The 24,726-nt window shown below is 33.8% G+C and overlaps 1 protein-coding gene across 1 annotated transcript in view; it reads right to left on the bottom strand.

The window, feature by feature from the left end:
• Positions 1-24,726, bottom strand: part of LOC108059889 (drosomycin) — a 54,437-nt gene that overhangs the window by 11,563 nt on the left and 18,148 nt on the right. The gene's annotated exons all lie outside the window — the stretch shown is intronic.

Below are 24,726 nucleotides of genomic sequence, written 5' to 3'. Positions count from 1 at the left end.
ATATAAAGAAAGCTTGCTGCGATTGAGCTTTTAAAATACGATGAAATAAAAAAAAAATTGTTTGTAGGGTGAAAAAAAAACATTTTGTAAGAATTTCAAAAGTAACTAAGTATAAGCGCTGTTTAAAGTTTAAGTTTATAGATATAACTATTAAATGTGTTTTTCTTAATACAGTTTAACTTACAAAATATGAGATAAAATTAAAAAAAAAAATTTGTTGGTAGTGTAAAGCAGAATGGATAAAAATCTCAAAGAGAAACTAAGTAGAAACGCTGTTTATTTTTACAGTTACAGTTTCTTCTTTCCTATAAAAAATATTTTTGGTATTCCCTACTAGTCAGTCGTTACTGTTCGGGAATCTGCATCGCCACCAGCATATTCCCGCCTAACAATCGCTAACAAAGCGATTACACAATCTCCTCGTGTTGCTGTTATCTCGACCAGCCCCTCCCATCCACCCCGACTTTTAGAATGCTCGGCACACGAGACGCCAAAAACAAAGGGGCTTTTTGCATTTTGATTTTTATCTACGCCGCACCACCCCATCTAGAACCAAACCCCTAGTCCCCCGAAAAGCGATCCTATCGCATGGGTACCGTGCGCAGTAATGCCAATAAATGCGTACCGCAACACACAACCCGATCTTCTGGGTTTTCACGTTTTTACATCTATCTTCTCCATATGCGAATAGCATTTATATAGACCATAGTACATATGACTAAACTAGATAAACACGGCTGATAAGCCGTTGGCGGGCGGTTTTTTATATTTATTTGGCAGCAGCCTGTGCGCAAAAAGCAAACAATCCGCGGCTTATCGGATGAACTGGATGTCGGAAAAGGCAAAAGGGAGTGGGTTTTGGTTTGGGAACCGACGGGATGAGCACTCGAGACCAGGAGTTATCGGTGCATACAATATAGGCTACTTTGTGAGCTAGCCAAATATTTACAGGCGGCATTTGTATTTGATTACGTCTTTCCCTTTGGGTGCACTCAACCCGACACTCGAGAAAAAAAAACTAGCTAAATTCCAGAATTGAGTTGGCTGGAAAACACAACAATATCGAATATCTTTCAGGGTCTAGACTCTCGGCGGTTCTGCTTGGATAAATAGAACATTCATAGAAAAAACGGAATAAATTTTTATTTATTATTATATAAATCAACTAATTTTTACACTTTTTACTAAACTTTTAACATTTGTTAGAACAGTTTTTAAAGCACAATTACTCCATTAATTGAAAATTGTTATTAAATATTTTTGAGTAATCACAAAAAAGATATTAAGACCAATATAATATTATTTTGATATTTCATTAAAACGAATTACTAATAAAATATGATTTCTCTTTCTTTCTATCACTTTTCACAGTGTATAATAGATATACAATAACATTCACCCACGATCTTTAAGCAAATGATACAATTGAACAAGTGCAGTGCGCACCAAGCGAATTAATCTAGAATCAACAATGAGCAATGAAAGGAAATGAGCTGAATCACAACTTACATGAGGCCGAATGGAATTCGAATCCAAAGAAAATGCTAATAAAGGAAAATATATAAATAATACTTTGTAGGAGCGTGCGGAAAACCTCTGTGTCTGTTCACACAAGAATAAGCACTGCTTGAATGCCTGGGCCAAATGGCCCTACCTGGCCTTTACCCGTTTTCCACGGGCATTTTTTGTATACCCACAGGTACAAAATCACAGATAGGAACCTGGCCAACACAAAGTGGTCAACTGGCGTGGCTTAAAATATGTCACTTGCAGCTGATAGTAGATATACCCAATGCCCGGAGAGCTCTTAAGCCCCGTCCATCCAGCAGGCAGTACTCCGCGATAGGCGAACGTGATCCGCATAAATGAAATGGATGGATGGACAGGTCCCCGAAACTAACAACTAACTATATGGCCAGGCCATTGATGAAATATCAGTGTCTCTTTCGCGGCTGTTGGCTGACCAAATATTTTGCCATTTACGGCGGGCTGTGTGTTGTCACAGGCCATCAAAAGAGATTGAAGAGCGCTTAAAATACGGGTTGCACGTCGTAGCTGATTTTAAAGCCCTTGGTTACAAAAGCTACCTTAAACGATGGTAATTTGAATAGAATGTCTTTAAGAGTGGAGAAAAATGGTATTTTATTATAAACATAAAGTTTAATGATGATATAATCCTCCTCTTAATTTGTGTTCATAATAATTAAGATAAGTATATTATTTTAATCTCAAAATAAATTAAAATTGTAAATTAAAAAAAAAAGTTTATTTGTAATCTTCTATTAGACAAGTGACATATCTTAATTACCATTACTAACAGCAAATAAACAAGCAATAATATTAATTTATAAAATTTATTTAGAGGCATGTTGGCTTTTAAAAAAATCTACTGTAGATAATTTTGTCATATTATTTAAAGAGCATTTAACTTCATTGGCGCCTGCCTTAAATATTTCCCCTTAAAGACATTTGGAATTTAATTTTAGCCCGACATTGGTCTTTGTAACTTGGCCTTGGCTCTATAAGTACGTGATGTGCTCTACAAAAATGTATATAAAAATGTATAAAGCAACAAAGTGCAGCAAGAAATCTAAAAGGAAATTTGGAATGTTTATTTTAAATTTCCGGCTCGGCTTGGCTTGGCTCAAGGACTTTTTGGGTGGAAGGGGGAGGTATATCATATATCGTACTTAATATATATATACAGTCAGTCAGTCAGTCGTATGTGAAGAGCACGTGACATGCGTGGCCTACGCAATTAATTCAAACCATTTAACATGCAGCTCACAGTCGACTGATTCAAAGTACGAATTTGTTAGTTTGTTAGTGCGGATGGGGTCTGGTCTATATATGAATGTGAATGTAAATGTGCGGTGGCATGTAAAACATATGCACTCTCAGCTGGCTGGTGAAACTGGGCTACAAATATTCTAGGTCAGGTGGTTTAATTGGCCTCTCCAGCTCCAGTTGCACTGAACGGGTATTCTCCGCCCAATTGCCCCCGGACAACTGGGATTTCGAGTCAGTTTCAGATTCGGTGGTGTTTATGTGGGTTACTAAGCCCCAAAAACAAAGACGACCAGGCTAGCGATAAGAAATAATTCGACTGATAAGCGGAAATCGATAGTTTATGCATGGAATGTTGGACAAAGTACTCAAAATCACTCTTTAAGATAAGCCAATTGAATTGGCCTGGTGATTTATTGATCAGAAATTTTGAAGAAAGATTTATTAAGCAGGAATTAAAGTAATTTCTAGATTGTGCAAATCTTTTATTACTTAAGAAGTGTGGGAAATACTGAGAAAAAAATATGATAATTTAACTTAGGTAATAGGTACTTAGGTAATTATGTTCTGGAGGTTTTCCATACTTCCGAATACAAGTGTTAATTGGAGGCGAGAAAATTAAACTTGTAATCTCAATAATCAAATAGTAATGATAAAACAATCACTGCGAGATATATAATCAAACTATATTGATTATTTTCATTTACTTAGTTGCTTTCCGCTCCCTCGGTAAATGTACATTATTCACGACATTTAAAAGCAAAATGGCAATCAAATAATTATTTTAATGGCAAAAATTGCAGTTGACCCACAAACGAAAAAGAATCATTTGTTCTGCCCGTCGACGACAACGTGGCGACGATTAACCCGGTTATTTTGCAGGCCTCCGGGAACGGAAGGCAGGAGGTTCGAGGTGGAGGTGGTAATGGAAGTGGAAGTGGAGGTGGAGGTGCTCTGGAAAAAAAAGGGCGTCGAAAAGAAAGGCAAAGTAAGAGCCGGAATGGGCGGTGGGAAGTCCAACCTAGTTGCGTTTGCCGAGAACAAAAAACAGAATAAAAAATATGCAAGGAAAAAAGAATTTCATCAGAGTGGTAGATACTGTATGGTATACTATGTAAGCGGGCATTTACAAACATTGCATGGATGTGTCAGCTAAAAATATATAGGCAACTGAATTGCCCCAATTTGCATGAAGTGGCGGCGATAAACAAATAACAAATCAAATTTCAATGGATACATTGGATATACAGTGGTATGGAATGGAAAACCCCTTTAGAACCGAAAAATAAAAACCATGTCAAGGTCTTTTGTGCATGATTCTCTTGGAAACCTGGAAAGCCAGCGCTATCCAACTACCTTTGAGATTAGAATATGATATTGTTGGTCCGCAGTGGGAGGAAAGGAGGCTTATCTGGACCTAGGTTAACCTACTTTAGTTGCAGTCGTAAATTAAAGCTACTTTATGGTTGGAGCCCGGGTGGCAAACATAACCCACTTTTGGCCCCATTTCCAGTTGCAGTCGATAGTCAATGCGATGTGTGCTTACCCACAAATCAAATTGGCCAGTATCAAATATTAAACGCTGCTCAAATATTCACCACTGATTCTAAACCAAATCTACTGAATAAATAAGCATGTGGGTAATGCGTATAAATCAGAGCCGTTTTTGTCTGTGTGTATTAATTTGTTTGCCACAAAATTGTATTAGCACATATTGATTTTTCCCCTCCTCCTCAGTCGCTCGTTGCTTTCAATTTCAGTAAATTTGCGCTGATGAACTGGGAAACGAGAACAAAAAGAGTTGGAAAGTCACTTGGGTGGTGAGTGCTTGAGCCTGGGACCTGACCTTTAAATCGAATTATTTCAGCCACAGCGAGCAGACATTTAATGTGATTTAATTAGGTCCGGAATACACGGCTTTTATGCAACAATGAAAATCGCATGCCCATAAAATCTCACTCAAAATTTCAAATACATTATGAAAATTACCAAAAAAAAATGTTGTAGGTTGATTTGGTAATAAATTTATTTTAAAATATATTTTGATTGCTTACTTAAATGTACGTCACATCTCAAAAACTGAGATGATAAAATCTATATAAGGAATAATTTGGCAAGCATTAAATTTGGAAATATTAGCACTCGTTTCCTTGGCCTTTATTGATAGTAATATAAATAAAATAAATAAACAAAATATAAGAAATCAGCAAATCGATATTTGTATGTTATTTGCTTTTAAAATAAACAAAATGTTTTTCCCGAAAGAATGGGGGATTGCCAGGGAAGTAACTTAAACAACAGGCTGTGAGTCAGAAAGAATTTCAGATAAAATATCCAGCGAGAACCGATGATTAAGCCAAAACAACCGGTTTTCGAGGATGGGAAACCACGGGAAGATGGCTATAAATCAAGTATAACAAGTCCTAGGCGAAGGCCCTCAAAAGGAAGCGCAGATTAAGATCGATTGTCGAAATGCAGATATTACAAGGGGACGACTACCTGACCACGCCCACCCGCCCAGTTCGGTGACCCACGTGCGGCAATAACAACGATAATAATGGTTTGGGTTACAGACAAGCTCGTACAGGTTTGTCGAGAATATGTGCTACCTAGGGTTAAGGATTTCATTTTAAACATTTAAATATCTAATTAAATAAGCTGTCAAAAATAACCTTTTCGTTAAGTTTTTATCTAAAAGAGGGTTAATATTAACTAACTAGTATAACTTACCGAAGCTTTGAGACTGGAAATCAGTATATAAGGGGTTGTTGTTCCTTAGCAGAAACGCGACTCCTATTGAAGTGGCTAAAATCGAAAATTATTGGTTTTGGAAATTAATTAAACAGAAATCAAAAATAAATATCGCCTTATGTATAGTACCACCAACAATATTTTAACAATATTAACAAAATTGACATATTTGTTTTAATTAAAATTTTACTTTTTTTTAATTATAATGAAAGTGTATTCCTTTATTTTGTTTTTTAATGGGAGTTAAAAAGCAAACTCATAAACTCAACTTTATAATTAGAAAAATTAAAAATATAAAAAATCTTTTTTATAATAGGTGACAACACATTTTCTATAAAATTGGTATGCTACTTTATTTTGGGAAAAAAATTAAAATCCATTTCGTAGTTTTTAAAATTAACTTCATTCTGTTCCCCTTAGTCGATATTCACTGTATTTACTGCAGAACAAAAGGGGGCGGGGAGGGCGGGGCAGGAACAGTGTTGCTGTTGTTTTGCGATAAAAGTGGAGAGAAAAAGAAAACAACTTCCGATTTTCGCAGTTGTTTTTGTTGCTACGAGAGCAAAGTGCCGAGTGAAAAGTTGGCAAAGTAAAGTACTTAAATATATGAAGTTATCGTGGATTTCGCAAAAATTCCTTTGCTTTCCCCCACTTTTCGCCTCTTTTGGGGGTGGCACGCATACACACAAACCGGGGTATATACGAATACATATGTGTGCAAGTTAATTGTGCACAGTCACAATGGACGAAGGGGGCGGAGGGGAGGGGAAAAGGGACAAGGCGATTCACGGTTGCACGTGCACTGTCGCGAGAATTCCCGAATAACTATATATATTGCATCGCCGCAATTTACCGATTTGCTGCCTTCTTGGTTGCTTTTTGCCGCACTCGGAGACGACGAAACAGCGCGGTGGACGAATTTTTAATAAATAATTATTTTCCACCGAATAGTATGACCGCTCTGAGAAATACAAATAATATTCGTCCATCGATACTATCGCTCCATACAAAATGGTAATATTGGGGGTATTCCATCATTTATTTGTTTGTAGTGAGACCAAAGTTTTCAATTACCGCCATATTTCAAAATGTTGAATACATTATTGAATTTCATGATAATATTATGAATAGCTTAATCCATCTCCGCTTCCCTCCCACGCCACCAGTTGAATATCTAAAAATATGTCAATACAGTAAACATAAATTAAAACACATTACATTTTTCGACATTTCTTCAAAATTGGCAATGTGACAAAAACATCGATTGTCGCCAAAAAAAACATCGATGTTTCAAAATAATTTTCAAAATAGATGCATCGATGTTTTCATAGATGTTTCTTCATCTCTATGAATCAGCCTGTTGATCCTAGATAACAATTGCGCGTACGTACGTCATCAAAGATGTTCTCAACTAATCGAGCAACTAAGGACTTTTTGTAAGTAAAAAAGCAACAACAAATACAACATTATTTATGTGTAATACTATTTTTATAGGCTGCCAAGTACTTTTAAGGAATTTATGGATGAGGGCGACTTTGCCGACTGCGTTGTAATTGCAGGGAAGCGCAGGTTTCCTTGCCACATTCAGACTCCTGCATGAATGTATTTAAGTTGAGTTATACATACTGTACAGTACTATACTGTACTCAAAATTTACTGTACAGTCTAGTTAGTGTGTAGTGTACAGTCCCAGGCAAACTGAAATTAGCACACCTTTTTTGAGTACACATTAAAAATGAATGATTCATCATTCGTTGATTTATATGCTGTACAGCTCATGAAAAAAGATGTAAGGTAAAAATTTCATAGGAACAGTGATTACAGCAGTGCTCTCTGTCATTCAAGCAAAAACATTAATATTGAAGCTACAGAGAATATTTTTAAAAAATTTGCTAAATATTTATAGTTCAGAAATAAAAAATTGTACATAGTTGAACAATTATTAATGGATATATGATGCAGCTTGTTATTTGCTTGATTTCTCGAATGGCCATTTTTGAAAATAAAATAGTACCAGCCACCGAATCCACTCAAAACTAACGATCCATGGTCATTTACATATGTATATTACAACACAAGTTGATCGTTGTTTTACTTATACTAACATATGTATGTATTACAAATATTAATCTCTTTCAGTTTATACTGGGTGCGGCTTCGGAGTTCTTTAAGCGCACCTTTCAGTCGGGTTTTTCTGAGTCAAAAACAGGCGAAGTGACCCTAACCGATATTACGGAAGACATTTTTGAAAAGTTCCGTCTATATGTCTACACCTACGACAGGACATCAGTAGCTATATTAAAGGCTATTTCACATTTCTTTCATGGTTTAAAAAGGAAATCACACACACCAGGGGTTTTCTCAAAAGTAAACTGAATACATTCACTTTCTATACCACATTTCTGGTAACAGAACACACATAAAACAGGTCTTTGAGTAGGCAAAAGGTTTCAATTGTTACCTGCATTGTCACCAAAAAACAACCTCACATCTAGCCAACAATAAAAAAATCCTTGAACCCTTGAATCCTTGAATACTCATATTATAGCGTTAAAAAGGTTTCAATCCTTCAGAGAGAGAGGGTGACACCCTCTGGATTGGATTTTCTGTAAAATAAGTATAAAACATAGACTGTGAAATTAATAATTTAGTGGTAACCATTCTAACTTAAAATATAATATTTAGTTGTAATCAAAAATATTCAGGGTAACCTGGACTTGATAGAGTGTTAGGATCAAATGATATTTAAATGATAAGGAAAATTCTTTACAATTATTTTATTCGTTTTAGTACAATCCGTGCACAATGGGTTGATAGGAAGAACTTTACATCACGCGATTTTGAAAATTTTTTGCATATTTTTCCGCAGAAGGGGGGGGAGATTGAGAGATAGACATACGGGCGCTTTACCATCCCACTAGCGCCACCTGGTGTTAGCCGGGTTTCAAACCTTTAGCCAAGTTTCGAACCCGGTTCGCGTCTAGGGAATATGTGCGCCACCTGGATTTAGTCGAGTTCCAAACCCGGTTCGAGTCTAGGGGAAATGTGCGCCACCTGGATTTAGTCGAGTTCCAAACCCGGTTCGAGTCTAGGGGAAATGTACGATTTGTATGAAATTAGTTTTAAAAGCAGTGTCCTTAAAAATCTACTGCATGTCTATCTCTCAATCTCCCCCCCCTTCTGCGGAAAAATATGCAAAAAATTTTCAAAATCGCGTGATGTAAAGTTCTTCCTATCAACCCATTGTGCACGGATTGTACTAAAACGAATAAAATAATTGTAAAGAATTTTCCTTATCATTTAAATATCATTTGATCCTAACACTCTATCAAGTCCAGGTTACCCTGAATATTTTTGATTACAACTAAATATTATATTTTAAGTTAGAATGGTTACCACTAAATTATTAATTTCACAGTCTATGTTTTATACTTATTTTACAGAAAATCCAATCCAGAGGGTGTCACCCTCTCTCTCTGAAGGATTGAAACCTTTTTAACGCTATAATATGAGTATTCAAGGATTCAAGGGTTCAAGGATTTTTTTATTGTTGGCTAGATGTGAGGTTGTTTTTTGGTGACAATGCAGGTAACAATTGAAACCTTTTGCCTACTCAAAGACCTGTTTTATGTGTGTTCTGTTACCAGAAATGTGGTATAGAAAGTGAATGTATTCAGTTTACTTTTGAGAAAACCCCTGGTGTGTGTGATTTCCTTTTTAAACCATGAAAGAAATGTGAAATAGCCTTTAATATAGCTACTTTCAGCTAAAGTTGTATTGGCCAGAATAACCTGAGAGTATAGGCTTGAACCTGTTACAATCTTTATAAGATCCTCCCCCAACCAACCAATATCGGATATTTCTTTAGAACCCATAGCTACTTGCAGCTATTGTTGTATTGGACAAAATAACCTGAGAGTACAGGTTGTCAAACCTGTTAGCGATAATATGAAATCTTTACAAATCTTTTGAACCCACCCAAGTAAACAAGAACACCTGGACATACACACCCCTGTTGAGTCGCCATCACAGATCTTTCCCACCCTTACACATGCACACACACACACACACACACACACACACACAAACCCATCATGAACCAATCAACGTGAACTTAGGAAAAACATGGTTTGAACATTCGACTGCTTAATATTTAAAATTAGTTCTTTAATGCAAAGGAATACAGAAACATCGTCGGTTTTCTAACTCCAATTTTTTTATTCAATCTAATTTGATTTATTTGACAATTTTTATAATGGCGTCTGTGCAGTGCGATATTTGCAACGAGCATATTAACGTGTCGGTGTTCGAGTCCCATTATGAGGGGTGTTCGAAAAACCCTCATGAAAAAGTGCGTAATATAAAAATTATTTGTGACTTATGTCAAAAAAGTTTGGAAAGTTCCAAATTTGACGAACATTATAAAAAGTGTAATGGGCCGAATAATGCATTCGAACTATTGATGAATGTGCAGAATCATGTGGATGAGCAGCCTTCTACGTCAAGAGCCGCTGCTAAAAGGAATGCAATGGACTCTACCACTAAAAACCAGGAAAAAGGGATTAAGCCCCAGAAAAAAATGGTCTGTGAGTTGTGTAAAGAGGTTTACCCTGAAACGGAATATCTTAAGCATGCTACTACATCTGAGGATCATATGAGTTATATAAAAGAATTTGATGAGCAATATAAAAAGTCTGCTTGGGCGAATAATGCATACAACCTATTGATGAATGAGCAGAATCATGTGGATGAACAACCTTCTACGTCAAAAGCCGCTGGTAAAAGGAAAAGGAATGCAATGGACTCCACAAAAAAAAGCATGGAAAAAAGGATTAAGACACAGGAAAAAAAGCTATGTGAGTTGTGTGGTGATGTTTACCCTGAATCGGGATATCTTAAACATATAACATCGGAGAAGCATAAGAGTGCAGTAGTGAGGTATAAAAATCTCGAAATAATTGAGATGGCTTCGAAAAGTGAATTTCCAATAAAGTCATATCGAGTGCAGGCTCCGGGAACGGAATGCATTGATATTAAAGACTTCTATAATAAATGTCAAGCTAATATTTTAAAAATCCTGACTAGTTGGAGTGAAGAATACATTTCTATTAAATTTAGTATAAAAGTTTATGGAATGTATGTAAAATTCACAGATGAAGGTAGTTGTGTTGAAACACTAAAGCATTTTTCAACTGCTTACATATCAGTTTATGATGGATTTGATTTAGTCCCACTCATTGATAGTGCTATGGACTATTTATCAAATGCATGCAGTGAGTTTCAGGAGAGAGACTCAGGATGGGCCATAAAGGCTTTTAAATATTTTGAGATTTTAGTAATAAAATTAGAGCACGTCCCTGTTAAAGGATTTATTCCCGCTCCACCTCCAATTAAGGCAAAAAACGCACTGATTAATGTCAACAATTTTGATAACTACTGCTTTAAGTGGTGTTTGCTCGCCTCGATTGCTTATAAAAATCACCTGACGACAATTTTTATAACAGACAGACAGCGCAGTGCTGCTAGAGAGAATTTGCAATATCCAAAAAAATATAGTGGATTTGCAATTTCACAAGATGTAATTTGCTACAAAGGAGTGGAATTAAACTTTACCGGAATAGAGTTTCCGATAACAACAAATGGTATAAAGAAGTTTGAGAAACAAAATCAAACCTACAGCATCAATGTTTACGGAATTGATTATAACAGGAATCTGATTATTGGTCCTATTGTAAGAAGTGCAAATAGATCAAGACCAAATCATATTAACTTGTTGAACATTGAAGATGGAAAAAACAGGCATTATGCCTATATAACAAGTATGAAAAAGTTATGCTACTCGCAGTATACAAAGTCGAGATCTGCTGCACATTTTTGTGAGGATTGTTTACAATTCATAACAAGTACAAATACTACACATGCCACAAAGGAGTGCGGAAAAGTTGCCTCTGAATATCCTAAGCCCAACGAAACTACGGAATTTACAAATTTTTATAAAAAACTATCACCACCTGTTGTAATATATGCGGACATTGAAGCTGTGTTGAGGAGTTACCAAACTGTTAAAAACACGGCAACAGTCTCATCAACTACAAAAGAAAAGGAACACATTGCCTGCGCGGTATCATTTTACGAGGTACATAAGTACAACCCATCTTTAAATAGCCAATGGACCTACGACGGTAATTATAAACAGTTATAAAGTTATATATTATATATTTATTTATATATATTTTCTTCTTAAAGGTCCAGACTGTATTCAACAATTTTGTAAAGCCCTTAAAGACACAACTTTGAGGCTTTATAATCGTTACTGGGGTCACCATCCAGAGACAGCCCGGGAGTTGGAAGCATGGGAGGAGTACGCCCAGGAGAATGAAACTTGCTGCGCCTGTGAACTCCCAATACTAGATTTAGCCGGTAAATACTTTAATCAATTTACGGGTTGCTACATGGGGCCAATTCATAAAAAATGTCAATCCTATTATAAGCTGAACCATGCATTTTTCCCGGTAGTTTTTCATAACCTTTCACGATATGATATTCATTTATTTATAAGAGAATTAGGGGACAATTTAAAGCCAATACCCTGTAATAAGGAGCTTTATATTTCATTAACGCAAACGATTAGAATAAACAACAGCATGCAATATAAAATTCAATTCATTGATTCAAATCGATTTTTAAATTCAAGCTTGGAAAAACTGGCTAGCTATATGGACAATTCAAGTTTTAAGCTATTAAATAAAAAATTTCAGGGGGAAAAATTTGACCAAATGAGGCGAAAGGGAGTATTTCCGTATGACTTCCTAGATAGTTTTGATAAATTTAATGAAACAGCGCTTCCACCAATTCAATATTTTTTTAATTCTCTCACTGATGAGGAATGTTCTATAGAGGATTACGAGTTTGCCCAGAAGGTCTGGTCAACATTTAAGTGTAGAAATATAAAAGATTATTTAAAGTTATACTTAGAATCCGACGTAATGATTTTAGCAGATGTTTTCGAAAACTTTAGAAAGATATGTTTACAGATATATAAGCTAGATCCCGTAAATTATGTAACAGCCCCATCAATTTCATGGGATGCAATGTTGAAATTTACTCGAGTAAAACTAACATTAATAAGTGATCCCAACATGTACAATTTTATAAAAAGATCTATACGAGGGGGTTTGACTCAATGCACCCAACGAATTTCTAATGCAAATAATAAATATATGAGAGATTTTGATAATAAAAAACCTTCTAATTTCTTAGCATACATTGATGCTAACAATCTATACGGATGGGCAATGAGTCAACCCCTTCCACTATCAAATTTTAAATTTTTAAATGATCAGGAAATTGAGCAGTTTAACCTATTAAATATCCCAGAAAATACCGATACAGGGTATATGTTAGAAGTAGACCTGGAATATCCAGTTGAGCTGCATAACGCTCATAATTCTTTACCCTTCTGTCCTGAAAGTAAAATACCTTTAGGTTCAAAAACACCTAAGCTAATAGCAGATTTAACAAATAAGGAAAATTATATAATCCATTTAAAATATCTGCAATTATGTATTCAGCACGGGCTTAAAGTAAAAAAAATTCATAGGATACTTTCATTCACGGAATCTAGGTGGTTAAAGCCGTACATTGACCTTAATACAAAACACCGAAAATTAGCAAAAAACGAATTCGAAAAAAATTTTTTTAAATTAATGAATAACGCTGTTTACGGGAAAACAATGGAGAACGTAGCAAAACGCCGGGACATAGTTCTTATATCCCATTATCATTCAAGACAAAATTCACCAGGGTTTAGACAACGTATAGCTAGCCACAATTTCCATAGCGTAGAACTATTTGGACCCAACTTAGCTGCAATTGAATCTACACAGACTATTATTCGTTATGATAAACCTATATATATTGGATCTAGTGTATTAGAGTTATCAAAATGGTTGATGTATGATTATTTCTATAATTTTCTTGCTGTAAAGTGTCCTTCGTTAAAAATAATTTATATGGATACGGATTCATTTATACTATCGTCTAAAGAAGACTTTTACTCGTTAATTAAAGAAAACCCAGACCGTTTTGACACATCCAACTTTAAACCTAATAATAAATATAATATTATACCTGCTAATAATAAAGAACTGGGTCTAATGAAAGACGAGAACGCAGGGCAAGTTATGACGTCCTTTGCTGGTTTAAAGGCCAAGGCCTACTCAATTCTAGTGGAAAAGGATTTATATCTAGTGGGAAAGGATAGTAAACAAAGTCAATATGAAAGTATTAAAAAGATAAAGGGTGTGAAAAAGTCTGTTGTAAATAAATTATCTCATTCTGATTATATTGAATGTATTAAACAAAAGAAGACTTATTATGGTGAGCAGCGAACCATTAGAAGTAGAGCACATCATCTTTATACGGAAATTGTTAACAAAATAAGCCTTAATTATAAGGATGATAAAAGATTTGTATTATCTGATAGCATAAATACATTAGCTCATGGTCATAAAGAAATACCTGATAACATAAATACGTTAGCTCATAGTCATAATGAAATAAACCATTCTTAAGTTTATTAGTATATAATTGTAAATGTTTATATTTAAATGAATAAAATAATAAAATAAAATTTCTTTATGTGTTTGTGTTATTTTTTAAATTTTTTATTTCAGCAAACTTTTTTTATCTATCCACGAGGAGTGACTATCGTCAAAACCGAGCCACTTAACCTTGATTTTATTCTTTCGTCTTGCAATTATTTTTTCTACCAAGAAAGCATTTGGATCTTTGACAAGTTGAAGTTCTTGATCATAAAATGATCCTCTGATGGGTTCACTTTTATAATCCTTCAACTCATATGTTACCGGATTAGTAGCCTTAACTTTTATTACTTTAAAAACTTCAGTTGTCCAATTGGGTTCATAACCTTTCATAAATACACCCTTATATTTACTTATTCTAACGTAATCCCCTATAGAGAATTTATGTCTCGGAAAAATCTTTGGATAATTATAAACTGATTTTAAAATAAATTCTTCATTTTGGGCGCATACATCCACCGGTTTCATTTTAATGGTTCTGTGATACGAATTATTATATTCGTACACAAGGTCTTTGATTTTATGTATCCATTTATATTTACCAATCATACTAAACATTTTCCACATGCGACTTTTTAATGTTCGATTAAAACGCTCGCATATAGATGCCTTTAAGTGTGTATAGGTATGATAATGATTTATATGGTGACTCTTCATTAATTCTCGAAATCTTGAATTAAAAAATTCTTTCCCTTGATCAGACTGAATACTTTTTGGTTTAGTTTTAGCAGTTATAAGCACATTTCGCATTGCTTCAACTACATCCGTTGAGGACTTTGATTTAACAGGCTGGGCATATGCATATTTTGAAAATGTATCAATAACAGTGAGTAAATATTTATATCCACAATTTTCTCTGCTAAAAGGGATCATTTCAACTAAATCTATTTGCCATGTATCATTTATCCCCTTTTGAACAAATTTTCGTCTGATGAAATTTTTTCGAACCTGTTTATGAATTTCATTAACAACTTCCTGTTTGCTCATTTTGTATTTATAAATATTATTTTTTATTAGTTTGTGATGAATGCTTAGACATAAGTGATTGCTTATATTCAAGTACATCGCTTTTTATTTCTTTACGCATCTTTTTTGATATTTCAAAGCACAATCGGGTTAAATCTATATGCACATTTTTATCGTAAGACCCACCTAAATCAGTTAGTTGGATATCATATTTTTGTAAAGATACACACTTAGGTATAATATGATTATAGTAAAGGTATATAACTTGCTGTTTTAATATAGAATTCCAACATAAAAATGTTGTGAAAAATATACCTAATCGTATAAAGGATCTCCAGGACTCACTATCAAATTCAATTTTGTTGCCATACTGATTTATTACCATTACGTATTGCTTATCAGATTTCCGAAATCTAAAATTACATTTTATTGTAGACATTAATGGATGATCAATAATTGTGTCCGGCATCAAGAAATCGTACTGATCCAGTCTTAATTGAATGTACTCCTTGTACGTAAGAAGTTGAATCCATTGATCCTTTTCAAATCCAACAAAATTTTTTTTGTTTTGTTGCATCCACACCATTGGTGAAAATTTTCGGGTTGTTGATAACCCACATTTTAGTCTTAAATTATGTAACACATAGTATTCAAAACCAAAAATGACTTCATGATCTTGAATCTTTCGGGAATATCTATTTTTCTTATCTTCTCGCGTGTCCATACCGGTTGATCCCTTAATTAGAACTACCTTCATATTGCAATCGGACCGCTATATAAAGGTAAAAGTTTGGGCACAAGACTACCCAGTTGTGAAAAAAATCTCGAACAATCATGAACACTGTCGATCGAAACTCCACCGTTATAGTTGACTTTCAATATTTACTTGGACCCAATAAACAACTATTTGTTAAGGAGCTAGCATTCATGCAGGCTGGAACAGTTATACCGAACTTCTTTCATTTCAAACCACCCTTTAGTTTAAAGGAATTGGATAATGACACAATTAAACAACACACTTTAAATCGAGATAGTATAACTGGATTGGATTGGTCGTCTGGAGATGTTCCATATACAGCACTAGATGAAATACTCACACCCCTGAACAGATATAGAACTATTATTGTGCGCGGTAACATTAAAAAGTATTTTTTGACTAAATATTTATCGACAACTATTATTGATATAGATATTGGAACAAGTTTAACAAAACTACCAAATTTTTTCACTAATTGTCTAATACATAAAAATAAACCACCACTTAGATGTGCATTAAATAATTTGTTTAAATTATTTGTATACTTAGAAAACTCAAATTATGAAATCTATTGTTGTGTTGACACACTGGTTTAAGTCTTAGTTAATAATAAATAGTTCAAGTAAGAGGACGTTTCATAATGGAATTCATTAGGAGTTTGTTTGGAAAAGACCCCCGCAAAATGGGTTATACTCAGCTTATTTATTGTAATTATTGTGGATCTAATACTCATTTCGAGAAAAACTGTGCTAAAAAACGAGATCGGTAAAAAAATATATATATATATATATAAACCCTTTGTAAATAGGGATTACATTATAAAGTCGAAAAATTTAAATAAATTTAAATATTTTATATAAAAATGTTTACACAATTCATTCATCCTTTCACAATGTTAATTTGTGGACCTTCAGGATCTGGAAAAACAACATTTTTAGAAAATCTAATAAATAAAAAGAATGACCTTTTAAATATTTCAATAGATCGAATTATTTGGTGTTATGGAGAAGAGAGTGCAAAACCTAGTTTTAATAGTGTTGAGTACTATAAAGGAGTTCCTGAATCTATTGAAAATGAAACTAACGAACCAATTCTTTTAATATTGGATGACTTGATGATGGGAGCATTTAACAAAAATGTTTGTGAGCTGTTTACAAAGGGGTCACACCATAGGAATCTATCAGTAGTAGTGGTAACACAAAATATATTTCATAAATCTTCACACACCAGAGATATTTCACTTAACACGAAATATATTGTTGTCTTTAAAAATCCTCGTGACAAGCTTCAATTTCAATGTTTAGCAAGACAAATTTATCCTGAAAACCCGACGGAGTTATTCAGAATATATAAAGAAGTAACTGAGCAACCACATGGATATTTACTTATTGATCTCACCCAAGGAGTTAACGATCTTTTAAGGTTTAGAACAGACATTTTTAATTCTGAATGCACAGTGTGCTACGCAAATGAAAATGACTTACAAAAAGAGCCTAAATCGATTGAAAGCGAACAAACATTTATTGTATGTGCTCAAAAAGGCCGACAATAAGCTTCGTAAGGCAATAATAAGCAATAGTGATAGTGAGCTGATAAAAACAATAGTGGAAATAGTTCTAAACACATTACAAGGAAACCATAAGGTGACAAAATCCCATCTAAATGCCTTAAAAAAATATAAAAATGCATTGCGGTATCTTTCATGTTCAAAGAGCACAATAAACTCAAAGAGAAAAGTCCTTATTCAAAAGGGTGGGTTTTTACCGATTCTCATAACTTCATTACTTTCGGGAATATTTGGAAAAATTTTAAAAAATGATTAAAAATAAGCATAATTTAAGTAAAGTAATTTTAATGCATCCTACCACTTTTCAAAAATTTTTGAAACACGATCGAGGAAATGAAATAATAACAATGAAATTTTTACCAATTTTAAATAATAACAAAATTAGTGATTTTGAGAAATGGATAAAAATTCGACAAGAATTGAGTATCTATCAAAATAAAAAGCGTAATAAATCGTGGGGTACTCGAAATGAGGAAAAATTAACAATTACTCCATCCATATCAACGGAATCACCCTCATCATCAGATTGGGTTGATATAAAACCAACCACATCAGATTCAAAACCCAAATTTGATGAATCACGCTTAAAATTATCAGACCTACCAGATTTACCTCCCGAAAGCGAAGATGAAGATTTTAAACCAATTGAAATACCTAACATTAAACGAAAGGTTGGGGAAACTTCTTTTTTAGATACTAAGATCGATGTTAAAAGAAAATCACTAACAAAAGTGAAGCTTAATGATAAACAACGAAAATTAAGAGTAAAGTTAAAAAAATATAAAGCTGAAAAATTACCATTTCAAGATCTAACATATGTAACAGGACGCGAAAAACTTATTAGATCGCTTCGACCCAGGAATACTGTACAAATAGGGAAAAACCAAATCAATTGGATTTCATATTAATACCATTAAATTTATAAATTAAGATGGTATATTTAAATGAGATGTTTATCACATTGCTTAGTAATGATTCAATGAATGTATTTCCTGATAATGTAAAATGTGCATTTACAAACATTGTAAATATACCAGAAGACATGAATGATTCTTGGGATGTAGGTATAACAGACATATATTTGAATAATCACATTAAACATGCACCAAATAAAGAAACAAATGTAGTTGAAGAAACAGAATTTGTTAGTCTTGTAAATGCTGAAACATTTAGATATAAAAATGTATCTATTGAATCGAAATTAACTGAAAATGGGTTGATTTTTATTTACACAGATATAATAAAACCAAGGTCAGTAGGTAGTAAAAGACCTAGATGTCTTCGTGTAATGCATTATAACGGAAAGGAAAAAAATATTCAGTTTAAAAATATTGAGTATTATCCTTTAGATATTTGGTCACCAAAAGAAATCTCAATACTTATTACGGATTCAAATGGATATAAGGTCCCATTTGAAACATCATCTGTTCCGATTTTCGTTACTCTTCACTTTAGAAGAAGATCACCTCTATAAATAAAACAACCCCAAATAATATTTACTTAGAACACAAACTGACATCATGGTGAAATCTTATCAGGAATATTATGTGAATCAGTGTGGTGGGGGTTTAAGCAACATTGGAACATTGTATGTATCACCGCAAATAGTACAACAAGGACGTGGAATCGGAAACTTTTTTAGCGGACTTTTTAATTACATAAAACCACTTTTCCTTTCTGGTATGAATGCTATAAAAAATCAGGCTGCGCAGACTGGTAAAGCTGTGGTTAATGAATTGGGGAGAAAACCATTAAGAAATATTATTCAGGAACAGAGTAAAATTGCTTTACAGAATTTGTCAAATAAAGCAATAGATAAAGTAACTCGCTTTCAAAGCGGAAATGGAAAAAGAAGTAAAAAGCGTAGGGTAAGGAAAAAACGAGCTCATTCATTATCGAAACGACAACGTAGTAATACCAAATCGAATCAAAAAAGAAAAAAGATTACAAAAAAATTTAAAATAAGTGATATTTTTTCTAATACAAAATGAGTAACCATATCGAATGCATGAAGAGTGAATTGGATTTATTTGCTCCACATCCAACGCAAAGTTCAATTTTAAAAACTGAAGAAGTTTCATACAACCCAATCGCTTCTTTAGATGGAGCCTCCTCAATCGAATTCGTGTGCTTAGGAAATGGGGAAACTTACAGAGATTTATCAAGTGTTTATTTACGTTTAGTAGTACAACTTAGAACAAATGACAACAACTCCATTGAAGGAAACGCAGTTGGTGTAGTAAACAATATTTTACATTCATTGTTTCGAAGTTCTTCAGTTTATTTAAATAACATATTAGTATCACAGAATGATAATAATTATCATTATAGAGCATATTTGCAAACACTTTTAAACTATGGTAGTGACGCATCTGAAAGTCACTTGGCCTCCCAAGGTTATTACCCAAATTTCGGGCGAATAGCCGCAGGGAAATATGTTTATCCAGCAACAAATGAAACCCGTAAAAATATTTTTCAAAATAGTAACAAGGTTGAATTATTTGGAAAAATTCATGGTGATATATTTAATCAACCAAAATTACTTGTCAATAATGTAGATCTGAGAATTAATTTCAATATCGAAAAGACAGCATTTTATTTGATCGAAAATGGTACCGAATCAAATTTAAAAATACTAGAGGCACAACTGTTCATGAATCATATTACAGTTAATCCAAGCATTTTATTAGCACACCACCATGTTTTACAAACAAAAAATGCTCTATACCCGTTTAACAAAGTTGAAGTCAAATCGTTCACCATATATCCTGGTAATAATACATTATCGATAGACAACGCAGTTATTGGTCAACTACCGAATTTTCTAGCATTTTGCATGGTTAAGAATCGGTCGTACTCTGGAAACCGCAGCTTAGACCCCTTTAATTTTGAAAATTTTAAAATTCAACGATTTAACCTACTGGTTAATGGAGTGCAAGTTCCATCTCAGGCTCTCGAGTTTGATTTCTCGAACACCGAAAATATGCAAAGTTCTCGAGGATATAATATGCTATTTAAATCTTGTGGAATAAAACATTTTGATCGTGGACTACAAATTACAAAGGAAATGTTTGATACAAACAGTTTTATATTAGCCTTTGATCTAACTGCTGATCATTCTATTTCAACAATTTGCTCAAATTTAATATCTCAAGGCACCATCAGAATTGAAGGAAGATTTTCAGAACCACTTACTGAAGCAGTAACTTGCTTAGTATATTGTGAATACGACTCTATGATTGATATTGATAAGAATCGAAATATTCGAGTACTTCTTTAAAATGAATACAATTCAAATTCAACATTTACTTACGAAGAATAAATATACAAAACCAATTTTTAAAGGTGTTTTTCCTTCAGATCAACTACCAAAAACCATTTCCAAGTATCCAGCACTAATTATTGCTAACACCGATACTTCTACACAAGCTGGTACTCATTGGATTGCCATTTATTTTGAGAGTCACAAATCAGCAGAATATTTTGATTCATATGGACAATATCCTCAGTTAAAAGAATTCATAGTATTTTTAAGGAAAAATTCAAGAAAATTTGTTTTTAACAAACAGCAACTACAAGGATATTTCTCACACACATGTGGTCATTATTGCATCCTGTATGGGCTTTTTAAAAGTAAAAAGAAATCATTAGTTTGTTTCTTGAAAAAATTTAGGAAGAATGATTTTTCGTATAATGATAAGTTAATAATGAAAATGTTTAAAACACACTTTAAAAATAAAAAGTCAAAGTAAATAGAATATTATTTAAGATTATTTATTGCTTGGGTTCTATACAATCGTTGGTTTAACTTATAATATTTCAACATAATATTTAGGGCTTCTTGTTTTAAAATCGGTAAGCTATGACACTGACAGGTGTCTGGTCCAGCAGTTGCATCGTCATCACTCCAGGGACAAAGCTTATAATGAAACCCATACTTGGAGTGAATAAGCTCTTTGTCCTCCAAGTCCTCTAAGGTAAGCCTCAAATATTCCAGTCGTCTGGCGTGATCCTCAAAAATCATATCTTCAAATTGCATGAGGAACAACTCAATTTGTTTGGAGTACATTTTTGATTAACTTTACTCTTCCTGGATTAAGAAAAGACTGATGTGGAATGAAGATAACCACTGGTTTATATTGGAACTGCTATTTACTTTATTTAGTTTTTCATTATAAATTCGAACGTAGGAGGGGAAAATCTTTTTATATCTTTCCCTTTATATACAATATGAGAAATTCCATTCTCGCTCAATTTCTTAAAGGGTGTCTTTGAAGCAAACTTGTTTACATAACTTCTCGGTAAAAATATCCAAATCTCATCACTGTCCTTGTCTGTTAAATAAAGAGCTATTTTAGTTCCATAAGGTGTTTTCTTCAGTTTACAACCAATGATCTTATATTCAAAATCTACACATAGATTCTCGATTTTTGTATAACCAATCATAGGCTTCAATTGGTTGAGTGTGTCTATAAAGGCCTAAAATACACACACATTAGTTTTCTAGGAGATATACATATATTTAATATGGTACAAACCATTTTGAGCAGCGTTATTTTTATTGGTTCTTTTCAGAGAATTCACTGATGTATACTAACTTATTTATACGATACCGTACAGCCTTTTATACGTTCAAACTGTACACTCTTAAATATATATATATATATATATATAAATTGTATATATATATATATATATACAATATTTTGTATGTATAGTTTTTATACAGCGTAGGATAGTGTTCCTTCTACATATATAGGGCAAGTTGTATAAAGGATTGTTCAGTTTATTTTATAATTTCAGAATGACCACGTTTATTTGTGAACTCTGTCCTAAAACGAAATCATTTACTACTCGAAACGCTCTGAAAGTGCACACTTTAAGTAAACATAATTTTAGTTATGAGAAATCAAAATCAAGCTACTATGTGTGCTGCTTCTGTCCTATAACAAGAAAATTCTGGCTGCGGAACAATTTGCTTATGCACATCCTACTGGTACACAACTTTTCTCTGAAATCACAATTCCACCCTGATATTTGGACGTATCCGAAAATGTTATTAGATAATTCCAATAAATAAAAACTATAATTAAATACAAGTGAATTGAATGTTTATTTATTTTATATATATATATATATTTTTTTTTTTTTTTTTTGGAAAAATGGCCATTTTTATTACTTTTTATGATTGTAGTAGGCTACACAATTGTGTGTTCCAACTGTCGTTCAGTAAATCCAATAAAGGATTAGGAACCTCTTCTATTCCATCAAAAATGTGGTCGTCCTCCGGAAATTGAAAAATTGCTTCTTGGGAGTCCAGTAAAAATGCGTCATCAAATGGTTGACCGTAAATTTGCTGCGCCCAATCGACCGACTCCTCATTTTCCTTTGGGGATGGTACGCCATCCAAATACTGGTTCCAGTCGTCCTTCCAGCTTTCCTGCGTTGAGGAAACACAAGGCCCGAACACATTTCTCAGTGTTTCATCAACTGAGTCGACTTCATCGATGACAATTGGTTCATCGTTGACGAACTCAACAGAAATTATTGAATCCTCCATTTGTGAAATCTAAGTTGCTACTGACTCCACAAACAAACAGTTCTCATTTTATATCAAGGAACACCCACTTGACTCTTGTATGAATGTGTAAGGTCAGTAGAAGTTCTATTGTTCGATTGGTTAACTGCTATTGAACCACTGAAAATGAAAATTGGGATTTCTAGTTGTGTGTGTGTGCATGTGTAAGGGTGGGAAAGATCTGTGATGGCGACTCAACAGGGGTGTGTATGTCCAGGTGTTCTTGTTTACTTGGGTGGGTTCAAAAGATTTGTAAAGATTTCATATTATCGCTAACAGGTTTGACAACCTGTACTCTCAGGTTATTTTGTCCAATACAACAATAGCTGCAAGTAGCTATGGGTTCTAAAGAAATATCCGATATTGGTTGGTTGGGGGAGGATCTTATAAAGATTGTAACAGGTTCAAGCCTATACTCTCAGGTTATTCTGGCCAATACAACTTTAGCTGAAAGTAGCTATATTAAAGGCTATTTCACATTTCTTTCATGGTTTAAAAAGGAAATCACACACACCAGGGGTTTTCTCAAAAGTAAACTGAATACATTCACTTTCTATACCACATTTCTGGTAACAGAACACACATAAAACAGGTCTTTGAGTAGGCAAAAGGTTTCAATTGTTACCTGCATTGTCACCAAAAAACAACCTCACATCTAGCCAACAATAAAAAAATCCTTGAACCCTTGAATCCTTGAATACTCATATTATAGCGTTAAAAAGGTTTCAATCCTTCAGAGAGAGAGGGTGACACCCTCTGGATTGGATTTTCTGTAAAATAAGTATAAAACATAGACTGTGAAATTAATAATTTAGTGGTAACCATTCTAACTTAAAATATAATATTTAGTTGTAATCAAAAATATTCAGGGTAACCTGGACTTGATAGAGTGTTAGGATCAAATGATATTTAAATGATAAGGAAAATTCTTTACAATTATTTTATTCGTTTTAGTACAATCCGTGCACAATGGGTTGATAGGAAGAACTTTACATCACGCGATTTTGAAAATTTTTTGCATATTTTTCCGCAGAAGGGGGGGGAGATTGAGAGATAGACATGCAGTAGATTTTTAAGGACACTGCTTTTAAAACTAATTTCATACAAATCGTACATTTCCCCTAGACTCGAACCGGGTTTGGAACTCGACTAAATCCAGGTGGCGCACATTTCCCCTAGACTCGAACCGGGTTTGGAACTCGACTAAATCCAGGTGGCGCACATATTCCCTAGACGCGAACCGGGTTCGAAACTTGGCTAAAGGTTTGAAACCCGGCTAACACCAGGTGGCGCTAGTGGGATGGTAAAGCGCCCGTATGTCTATCTCTCAATCTCCCCCCCCTTCTGCGGAAAAATATGCAAAAAATTTTCAAAATCGCGTGATGTAAAGTTCTTCCTATCAACCCATTGTGCACGGATTGTACTAAAACGAATAAAATAATTGTAAAGAATTTTCCTTATCATTTAAATATCATTTGATCCTAACACTCTATCAAGTCCAGGTTACCCTGAATATTTTTGATTACAACTAAATATTATATTTTAAGTTAGAATGGTTACCACTAAATTATTAATTTCACAGTCTATGTTTTATACTTATTTTACAGAAAATCCAATCCAGAGGGTGTCACCCTCTCTCTCTGAAGGATTGAAACCTTTTTAACGCTATAATATGAGTATTCAAGGATTCAAGGGTTCAAGGATTTTTTTATTGTTG

Source organism: Drosophila takahashii, chromosome 3L (genome assembly GCF_030179915.1).
Source record: "Drosophila takahashii strain IR98-3 E-12201 chromosome 3L, DtakHiC1v2, whole genome shotgun sequence".
Taxonomy (NCBI): domain Eukaryota; kingdom Metazoa; phylum Arthropoda; class Insecta; order Diptera; family Drosophilidae; genus Drosophila; species Drosophila takahashii.
The sequence above is the reverse complement of the archived record's forward strand: the minus strand, read 5'-3'. Positions and strand labels throughout refer to the sequence as shown.